The sequence below is a fragment of the Clarias gariepinus genome, chromosome 22 (assembly GCF_024256425.1).
Source record: "Clarias gariepinus isolate MV-2021 ecotype Netherlands chromosome 22, CGAR_prim_01v2, whole genome shotgun sequence".
Classification (NCBI taxonomy): Eukaryota; Metazoa; Chordata; class Actinopteri; order Siluriformes; family Clariidae; genus Clarias; species Clarias gariepinus.
In genome coordinates this window covers 16,283,186-16,294,031 of record NC_071121.1, presented here as the reverse complement: position 1 = coordinate 16,294,031, position 10,846 = coordinate 16,283,186, and the positions used below count along the sequence as shown (strand labels likewise).

The window sequence follows — 10,846 nt, the reverse complement described above, 5'->3', positions numbered from 1 at the left end:
CCCCCTGTCCAGGACCGGCTCCTGACAGTCCTGGGGTGGAGGATACCCGACGACGGTAGTCTCGAATGACTTTGGGGTCGAGAATGAACCGAGTCGGAATCCAAGACCATTCCTCGGGGCCGTAGCCTTCCCAATCAACCAAGTATTGGGTGCCTCTGCCCCGAGGGCATGAATCGAGGATACGACGCAAGGTGTAAGCGGTGCTGCGATGATGCAGGGAGGAGGAGCAGGGGGGGTGGGTGAAACCATAGGTGAAGTGATGAAGGGTTTGAGTTGGGATGTGTGGAATACAGGGTGAATCCGGAGCGCCGCAGACAGCTGGAGCCGGTAGGTGACAAGGTTTATTCTTAAAGTGATGCGGTATGGTCCGATAAAGCGAGGTGAAAGTTTTCGGGATTCCGTATGCAGATGTAGGTTTTTTTGTAGATAGCCATACCTTGTCACCTACTTTGTACAAACGTCCTCGGCGGCGGTGTTGAGTGATGTAGTGGTTGTTGGCATTCTGGATAGCGAGGTTGGCCTGATTTCAGAACCGCCGACACCTACGGACCAACTGTTGGGCCGATGGTACGTCAACCTCCGGTTTTTGATGGGCGAACATCGGGGGTTGGAAACCATAGCATACCTCAAATGGGCTTAGGTTGGTGGCAGATGCAACGCCGGCGATCCGCAACAAAACACTTTAGGTAGCGCTCCAGTTGTTGGTTGGTCCGTTCCGTCTGACCATTAGTCTGGGGATGGTATCCAGATGACAGACTACTGGTGGAATTGATGAGACGGCAGAAGGCCTGCCAGAACCAGGCGGTAAACTGGGGCAGTCCCCCTGTCTGAGACGATGTCCTTGGGGAACCCATGCAGACGGACTACGTGTTCCAGTTTCAGCTCAGCTGTGGTTTTGGCTGATGGGAGTCCAGTGAGGGCCACCAGGTGTACGGCCTTGGAGAACTGGTCAACAATGGTGAGGATGGTGTTTTTCCTGTCGGAAACCGGCAGACCCGTGATAAAATCCAGGGCGATTTGCATTCAGGGCCGTCGAGGAACGGGAAGTGGCTAAAGCTCTCCAGGAGAGGGTTGATTTCTGTCCTTGGCCCTGGCGCACACTGGGCACGCCTGAACGAACTCTGTGACGTTCTTTCTCATGGAGGGTCACCAGAACGCCCGTTTGATGAATGATAGGGTTCTCCTGGTCCCTGGAGCCAGTGATGCCATTCCTCCAAGGCCCACTTTATGCCCAGCAGTCCGCGGTCCCCTACCCCGTATCGCTGCTGAGTGGGATAAAATTTCCTCACTAAAATATCTTGGAGAAGAAACCACAAGGGTGTAGTTTCTGGTCTGGACCTCGTTGGGAGAGAACGGCGCTGGCGCCCACATCCGACGCGTCCACCTCCACAACGAAAGGTTTGTTGGCATCTGGGTGGAGAAGAATTGGAGCGGTGGTGAAGCGATGACACAATTCTTGGAAAGAGGAGATGGCCACGGGTGTGAGTCAAAACAGGTAAGGTGAGGGCCTGGTCAATACGGGTAATGGTGCTGCAACTGTACTGTAGCCACGGATAAAGCGACGATAGAAATTTGCAAACCCAAGGCCACACCCTGGTGCGAGATGACGAAACCCAGGAACGTGGTGGAGTGCTTGTGAAAAGCACATTTTTCCAGCTTGCAGTACAGTTGGTGAGCGGTTGGGGAGGGGGCAGAGCCCGGCTGAAGTTCTATCGCCAGGTCGTATGGGCAATGAGGTGGTAGGTGGGTGGCTCTTCTCTTGCAGAAGACTTCAGCCAGGTCTCAATATTCCGGTGGAATGGGGGCCTCGGACTCCTTGGAACATGTCCCAGCCTGTGTCCGTTCGGTGCAGGTCGGCCCCCACTGGAGGATCCGGTTTTGTGCCCATGAAATGAGGGGGTCATGCTGTAGCAGCCATGTGTATTACAGGAGGCGATGCGTTGAGGGTGAGGTAAAACTGCAGCTGTTCCTGGTGATGGTCGATGGTGAAGGTAAGAAGTTGGGTCTGGTGAGTGACGGGGCTGGACGAAAGGGGCCGACCGTCAACGGATGTGATATGAATCGGCTGGGATAACGCCTCGAACTTCACCCCCATTTATTTGGCATAAGTAGAGTCAATAAAGTTACCTGCAGCACCATAATCGATGAACGCGGTACTTCGGCCGCGTTTGTGGCCAAATTGGAGGGTTACCTGAACCGTAAGGCAGGAGGTATTGGCGTTGGTAGCAGTGGAGAGGTGGATGGTGCCCGGTGAGTCTCTCCTCCTACTCACCAGGCTGGGCATTTCCCGGGCGTAGTGGGCATATCGCCCGGTGATGGGCCGCTGACCCACAGTAAGCACACAGGCCCTCTCGAAACCAGGGTTCTGGTTCGGCCACGGTCAGGGAGCTCCAGTGTTAACCACGGCAGGAGGTGGAGATCCTACCTGTTCAGTGATGGCGGGAGTGAAGGTGATCGGTGGTCGAGGTGACAGGTGGGCGTAGGTAGGAGCAGGCGGCAGGGTCCTCGGGGCTGGCTTTGGACGAGAGAGGAGACGCAGGTCGATGCGGAGGGCGAGCTGGATGAGCCCCTCCAATGTGGCGGGAAGCTCTCGTCCGGCTAGTTCACTCTTGATGCGTGAAGCCAGTTCTACATAGTAGGATGTCCGGAGCGCGGTATCTCCCCAGGATGTCTGTACCGCGAGGGTGCGGAATTCTGCGTGTAGCGGCTCACGGACAATCCTCCCTGCTGCAAGTGGTAGAGCTTGGTGTCGGTCTCCACCTCGCCCGCAGGGTGTTCAAAAGTGAGTCTGAGCTGACGGGTGAATTCATTGTAGGAATGGGCGGTGTCGGTGTCTGATCGAAGAACTGCCATGGCCCACTCAGCTGCCTGCTCGGATAGCAATGATACGAGAAGATGCATTCTCCTGCCGGAGCTCCGCCATCTCGCGGCACAAGGCCGCAATGTCACGTTAGTCCCATTGTGCTATGCTTAATTCTATTTTTTCTTTCAAGCGCCGATCCATGCACACTCATACAGATCGCCAGGTGCACCTTCGATTGTTTGCACAATTGCAAAATCTAAATTCAACCACAACCAAGTAGGAGCATGTTAAAACTCCAATTTGAGATATTACTGGGGCAGATCACCACCAAGTAAAAAGAAGGGTCTAGTGACATCCTGACCCCCCGATGGGTCAAATATTATGCAAATTTCACATGTGATGAATGAACATTTCTGGTGTACTAAGTTGTATATAGATACAACACGCATACATTTTCTTCACTTTTAAACAGACATTTAGGAAAATAAGAAGAATTAGTTGACAAGGAGATATACATAGTGCTTTATAACTAGAGAAATCATGTGAAGAGTAAAATCTTGTTTTAAGATCTTTAAGATTTGTGGTTAATACTGAAATTGTAATTGTGTGCGACCAATCAGATTGGTATTTTGGTTTACCCTGTATAGTTAACTGTGTACCAACCTTCATGTTCCACTGCCATTCCTTGCAAGCTTTTTTTTTTATAATGCACAGATGGTTGCTAGAGTAGAGAAACTGCAGCAGATAGCAAAACTATACTTAGTTTATTTAATTTAATTTAGTTGAATATAATAGAATTGTAAAACATGGATATTGTCATGAACCAGATTTACATAAATATACATTTAGAACAATACATAATAATATAAATAAAATAAATATATGCTATGAATTTATCCATAATGAGCAAGCTGGTGGTATCAGTGGCAAAGAACAATCCCTGAGATGACATGAGGAAGAAATATATTCTCATTTGGGCGATAACGGATAGTGCAAACATAAATAAATCTCCCTTTTATAACTGTACTTTATGTTAAAAAATGCATTGTATTACTGGAATTTCATTTTAGACCACATGAAGTTTACTTTGTTGAGATTACCAATTTACTGAATTAGGTACAAAAATATTTCTGGTAATTTCAGTCCTAAAACATCTGTCTACCAAAACACACTATGTTCTTTAACCCACTAGATCTGCTCCTTTACCTAAGGAAAAAAAAAACTATTTATAGAAGGCTTGACTAAACAAATAAGGTTCCAGCTTATATATCGTGATAGTTGTATTAAGGACCGAGCTTCAGCATTCTGGACCAGTTGGAACTTGTTTATGCACCTACTAAAACATCAAATAGCATTAAAATAATACAACCCAAAGGTAACTAAAGCATTAACAATTTTTTTTAAATAATGACATTAATTTTATTAATCTGGCAATAGATCTGAGGGGCAAAAAGAATAAAATAAAATAAAAGACTGGCACCACCCATATCCACATATTTTTGTACATAATATAACAGAAAGTAGCAGGTAGTTAGTAAGCATATCCAGTTTCATTCCTCATCTTTGTTAAAATTCTGTTGCTCATCTAGGTTTGTTGAAATATACAACTTTATGTCATCAGTACAGTAGGAATTAAGTTACCCAGAGGTAGCATTTGTAGGTAGAAGCAGTGGGCCAAAAACAGAAAATGGCAAGCTTTATCTTATTCTGTGTAAAGAAGACACTATTTACAACTAAAAACTAATAATCAAATAAGACCTAAAACAGGAGAAGGTTGTTCCATTAACTCCTACAACATTATCTAATCCAATGGTGACCAACCCTGGTTCTGAAAAGCCGCAGCGCTGCATGTTGTTCATTATTCCTAAACTACTTAATGCTGATTACCTGGATTAGGTGTGTTCAGGCAATCACAAGATGGAAGATACCAACCCACTTTGTCTTCCCACACTCCATTCTCATGTAAGATGGTATCTCCCACCTTATCTTTAACAGAACACACCTGATTCAGGTAATTAATACTGAGTAGTGCAGGGATAATTGAAAATCATGCAGGACTGTAGATCTTGAGGACCGGGTTGGCCATCCCTGTTTTAATCTGTCAAGGAGGAGTATGATCAGTGGTCAGACGCTGTTTTAAAGTCATGCAACATCAGACACAACCCTAATAAGAAGTAAGCAGTCAGTTGTTTTTAACCAGAGCTGTGCTATAAAAAGGCTATAAAAACAAGAAAAACTTTGTTTATTTAATCAGCTTACTGTGTGTGTATGTGACAAAGTAATAATTTGTTTCAGTTTTAAGATTCCTGTCAGTTTTTCAATAGGTTACAGCCAAGTGTAAGACTCGATATGAAAAGCTCAACCTGGTTCATTAAATTTACAATAAATAAATCATTTAAACTTATTGAAAGATCGGCATCAGTCCAACCATCAGCTTATGTTCGGGATTCAGTTTACTCGGTTATGAATATGGTTGTGAAATTTATTATAATTGTTTTGGTATGTATTCTTTCATTACCTACAGTATACAGACTACCTTTCAGTACCTATACTATAATGTAAGTTAATACAATAAAACTTGGCTTCTTGGCATGATGCATCATGAATGAATTCAAAGTATCATGAATGACTGTGAAGCAGCAGGAGGAGGCAAATTACAGAGCTTTATACAGTGTTTTGGAAGATGGTTCTAACATTATGCAGAGCAAAACAGCAATAGGGTGGTAGAAAGAATAAGTCAAACTGTTTATAGCTTTCAAAGGCAACCTCATTGTCGTTACCAAATTACTAATAACAAATAATCAAATAGTTGCCTGAATTAAAATTTAGAACAGAATACCAAAGTTTAGGACAAGGATCTGATAACCCCAATCTAATGGATGAACTTGACAATGCTCATTAGGTGGATGAATTCTGAGGAAACTGAACGAACTAATTTCATGGGCTAGGATGTCTTTCAAGCCATATAAACCAACATACATGGTTTAATCACAACTTTTACTTCTGCTTTACCATCTCTAAGAAGAACTTGAACAAATACTTTAAGAGCAGCTTTAGACAGTAGCTGTAGTTTCAGCCCAGTATCTTTACAGAACTTTATTTCCCAGGGTGAACCACGGCATACAAACAAGGCAGCCTTGACCTCAAGCCTTATTCTGCCCACCTCTTCTAAAGGTATTTGTGCCTTGCCTGACCCAAGCCTATTCTCTGACACTTTTGCCCTTTGTGTTGCTGGACTTTGCTGCAGAATTTATTAGAGTTCAATTATAACTGCAGTTGTGTCCTCCAGTAATTCTTTAACAGAGGAATGGTCATCAAGTGTCAACAAGTCTGGTTAACCAGGTATATTAAAAGGTTGAATATATCAATATTGGGTTGTGTCAAAAGATATTATGGTTACTGCTTCTTTCTGAATTTTCAAGTTTTATTATACCTGAAATGATGAGGAGGGCCATCTTTTGCCTGATAAGATGGCTTGGACTATCAAAAAGCTAGAGCAGCATAGCCTTATAAGGTAACAGATTCAAGTTTTTCCTTAGTATCTATTAAAGAGGAATCTTGTGTGTCAAGGAAAGTGTTGCAATGCAAGCAGCCAAATGATCCGTGAGGCAGTGGATCACGTAGAGTTTAGACTTTGCCACATTTGTGTGGTGTTTATTTTGATTTATTTTATTTTATTAAGGCCAAGGGTGAAGAGTATTATGAAATGATCTGTGAAAGAATTATATATGCTGAGGATAAGATTTTGCATAATATTCCCAATAAAATCAGTCCATTATGTCCTTCCATCCATCCTGCACAACTAGGGTGTGGCAGACACACCCGCATGCTCCTATGCAACAACAAAGGAATCCTGAGGTGCAGTTTGAAGGCTGTGGGAGACAGTTGCTCATGGGAGCATGACTAATTGCTTAAGACAATTGCATATACAATTTCTTTAGAGATTAATAAAAATCAGTCTTTAAAACTAAGGGCATTAATTTCAGCAGAGCTGAAAAACAGAAAAACAAGCATCTCTAAGAAAGCATACAACACAATACAAGACTGATATGTGTTATGGGGAAATAAGCAAGTTTTTGTATCCTGTGAAAAAACTTAACTCATCCCCAACATCTTGCTGAGATTTGAATCCAAAAAAATGGTCTCACAGTGTCAATGATCAGAAAGGATAAAAGTGCTTTGCTGTGGAAGTAGGGTGTGAGATTTTGCAGGACTCTGCAAAGCATTCAGTGTACTGAGTATTGCATAAGAAAGAGGGGAAAGGAAGTCTATAGCAACACAGAGTCTCTATAGGAACATAGAGGCAGATACTGTACATGGGAGGTTGGATTACAAGGGATGGCAGCTACCGTACTTGTCCATAATGGACTTCACTGCAAGAAAAGTCCACCGACTTTCATTTAGACATCACCTTTACGCAAATAAAATATATTTCTCTAATAATCAATAGAAAAAAAAAATATATTAATACAATATATTATTGTGTATATTGTGAATATATTTTTTTTATATCACAATACTGTATATTGAAAAAGGCATAAGGAATTGCCACTTTTCATATTAAAATATATTCAAATGTATATCTTTATTTTACAATATATTGACATATATTTTTTTCCATAATGGTAGTCGGCAAAATGTCACAAGTCATAGAATATAATTGTAAGGATGGTTATAATCAAATAAACTGTACATATGGGTAAGTTGCCTTTTTTCCTTCTGCTTATTATAATAATAATTATTATTATAATACTTTCAGTTTATTTATTTTTTTTATTTACCTTACCTAAAGTATTTAAATTCTTCAAACAGTCTGACCAATATTTATTATTAATTAACTGATTGATTAATGAAGCGTCAAAATAGAATAGATAGCTTTCAATATACTGTAAACGGTCTCATAACCTCTACTTAAGTAATTATAGCATTTAAGACAGCAAAGATTATTCACATCCTGGAAAAACCCATTATAATGACCTCAGTAACCACCGCTACAGTTTTTCAACATGCTCTATGCAGTTCAATATGCTATGTATATCTTTAATTTATCTGCAATGTCCTCCAAGATCATAACTATTTTGGCTTCACAGGGGCACACCAAAACTGGATGTTTTTTTCCAATCCTGAGAAGGTTCATGTGACACAGTCATGCAACATCTCACCAATTTCATCGCTCTTCTATGAGTCCATCTTTTATGGGTCTTCACATTTTTGTCACAACATTGTCATTCTCGGTTTATTTCTTACCTGATGGGACAGTTGTATTATACAGGTGACATGGATAGGATCCAGATCTGCTCCATGCACACATTTGCATGGGGGTTCCACAAGGCTTATTTCTATGTCCCTTTTTGGTCTCCCTTTTTACCACTTTCTTGGAGAGCTACTGTAAATATCTGAAGATGCATCCACATATCAAAATTTTACGTTCTGGGAAATTCACAGAACTCACCATTTGTCACTGCATGCAACCATGGGGTGATGCTGTACAACCATATATTCAATTCACTTTACAACGCCAAACTTATTTATTTACTTTAACTCACTGCTGGTAAATCTGCTTTGCAACTGATTCAGAATGTAACTTTATGTCTTGTTTTCGACCGGTACAAGTTTTTTAATACCTTCCCATTGATGCACTCCCCCAACTGCCTTCTTCCTGCACCAGATAATACATTTTATAGTCATGAGAATGGGTTTTTGACAGAGAAACTAGAAAAACTCTTATATAAATAAAATTTTATTTGTATACGGTTATATACTGTTAATATAAATCACTCTGGTTAAGCGTATCTGTCAAATGGAAACTTACTGAAACAATCTCAGCCAAATTACCTAATCAGTAGCCAGCAGTCTTCCTCACACAATTCAAAAACATGGAGATTAAACAAATTTGTGTTTCCAAAAAATTCCCTGTAGTGTGTGAGTAGGTGTATGAATGTGTGTGCCCTGCGATGGATGTGTACCCTGCCTTGTCCCCAGAGGCCCTTGGGATAGGCTCTAGGCTTTCCGTGACCCTGTACAGGATAACGAGTGAGTGGGTAAATGCGTAGGAAGCAATTAAATTTCATGCATTTGTTTTTGATGATTAGTCAAGACTCCATTATGACCCCAAAATTGTCTAATGAAACCAAGCTCAACTGATGATTAAGAAAGTATTGTGCTTTTGATTGGCTAATGAAACAGGGTCCCTTTTGGTCAGGGAAGCAATACCTTTCTCACAGGTAAATACTTTCCATTTATTTTTTCACCCAAACACAGTAAAGCAGTGTTGAAAGATTTGCATTATAGATGAAGATCAAAAGATTCATAAAATGTGTATCAGAGTGAAAAAACAGGCCTTATAACCTTAAGACACAATGATGTAAACATATTTGCAACTATTGATTTACACTAGTGTAGGTTGTGTATTGGTCAATAATGTGTTGCGAATGTGAACCGTGTTCCTTTTTTTTCCCTTTTTCTTTTCATTAAAAAAAATTAACATGTAAAAATGTGAATTACAAATGTTGGAGTGCATGACATAAATTATATAATAAAACAGTTAGTTATATTTTATTGTATTTACAATTATTATCGTTTTTTGAGTGCAAACAAGGTATAGCATGCAGCATTTTATATAGACAAAAAATGTAAGTAAAACTGACATATTGTAGGTGCATTAAAAGGAATTATTGAAAAAGCCATAGTGCTCCAGCCCTAGAGTGGAAAAGCCCTAACTACTCATGACAACTACTCCAAATTCTATTAACTATTAAAATACCCCTAAGCTACAGTATCTAATAGTGTAGCCATCCCTCACCTACAGTATGCTATATACATATACATCCACAAATATATGCTAGCCATGTTGTATGCCATGTTGTATGCTACATGCACATTAGTCACCTATAGAATCTACTGTCGCTGTATGCTGGCAAATGTATCACTCATCTTCTATACCGCTTTATCCTGTATTCAGAGCGCGGGGACCTGGAGCCTATCCCAGGAGGCTTAAGGCATGAGGCAGGGTACACCCTGGACAGGATGCCAATCCATCGCAGGGCACACAGACATACACACACTCACACACTACGGGCAATTTGGGAACGCCATTAAGCCTAACCTGCATATCTTTGGACTGTGGGAGGAAATCAGAGGAATTTATGTTAGACACAGTAAGCAATAAACAGGATCTTATAATAAAATAGAACAATGGTAATAATATGCTTTAAAAATCTATGTAAATGTCTTATCTTTCTCCTTATGACTTCTCTTTGGAATATATGAATTTCCTTTATATAGCATTTAACTAGCTCTATTTATGGATTATTCCTACCTTATTCTTTCTCTCAGCACGACATTGGTAAATGCCTCTGGAACTGGAGCTTAATTCGGACTAAGGCTTTCAATTTAAATTCAGATTGTTAGATTGTTACCTGGCTACAATAAGTAACAAGTTAAATTAAGTTAAAGTCAAATTAACAAGTTAAAAAAAATAAAGAAACAACAAAATATAATGTATGGAACATAATTTTGAATAACTACACTTTCCTCAACATACAATCCATAAAAACCTTTTCTATCACAAGAAGTTCAGATGTTTACAATTTAGACGATCACACTAGACAAAAGACATGTCATGAACTTTATAATCAGTCTACAGTATACTGTATACGCCACTTTCTGTACTTTACTTTTGCATTTAATCATGCAGCTGTTGTTTATCTCTTGGTTGCTTATCCAAAGAGCTGCTTAGTTTGAAGTGTCATTTCCTGAATTACTTAAACATACACTGATTAGCCATAATGTTTTCACCACCCCCCTAATATTGTGTGGGTCACCCACTTTGCTACCTAAACAGAAATGACCCGAATGTTCTGACACCTTTCTACTGGAACTACCATTTCCTCAAGAAGCTACAGAAGCTCTTCAATTGGATCAAACTTCAGGCGCCAGCCTTCACTCCCCATGTTCATCAGTGAGCCTTGGCCACCCATGATCCAGTTGCCAGTTCACCAGTTTTTCTTTCTTAGATAACTTTTTATATGTCCTGACCACTGC

The 10,846-nt window shown here is 40.7% G+C and overlaps 1 pseudogene; it reads left to right on the top strand.

Moving 5' to 3' along the window:
* The first annotated feature begins 2,882 nt into the window (after positions 1–2,882).
* Positions 2,883–10,846, top strand: part of LOC128510348 (neural cell adhesion molecule L1-like protein) — a 52,758-nt pseudogene continuing 44,794 nt past the window's right edge.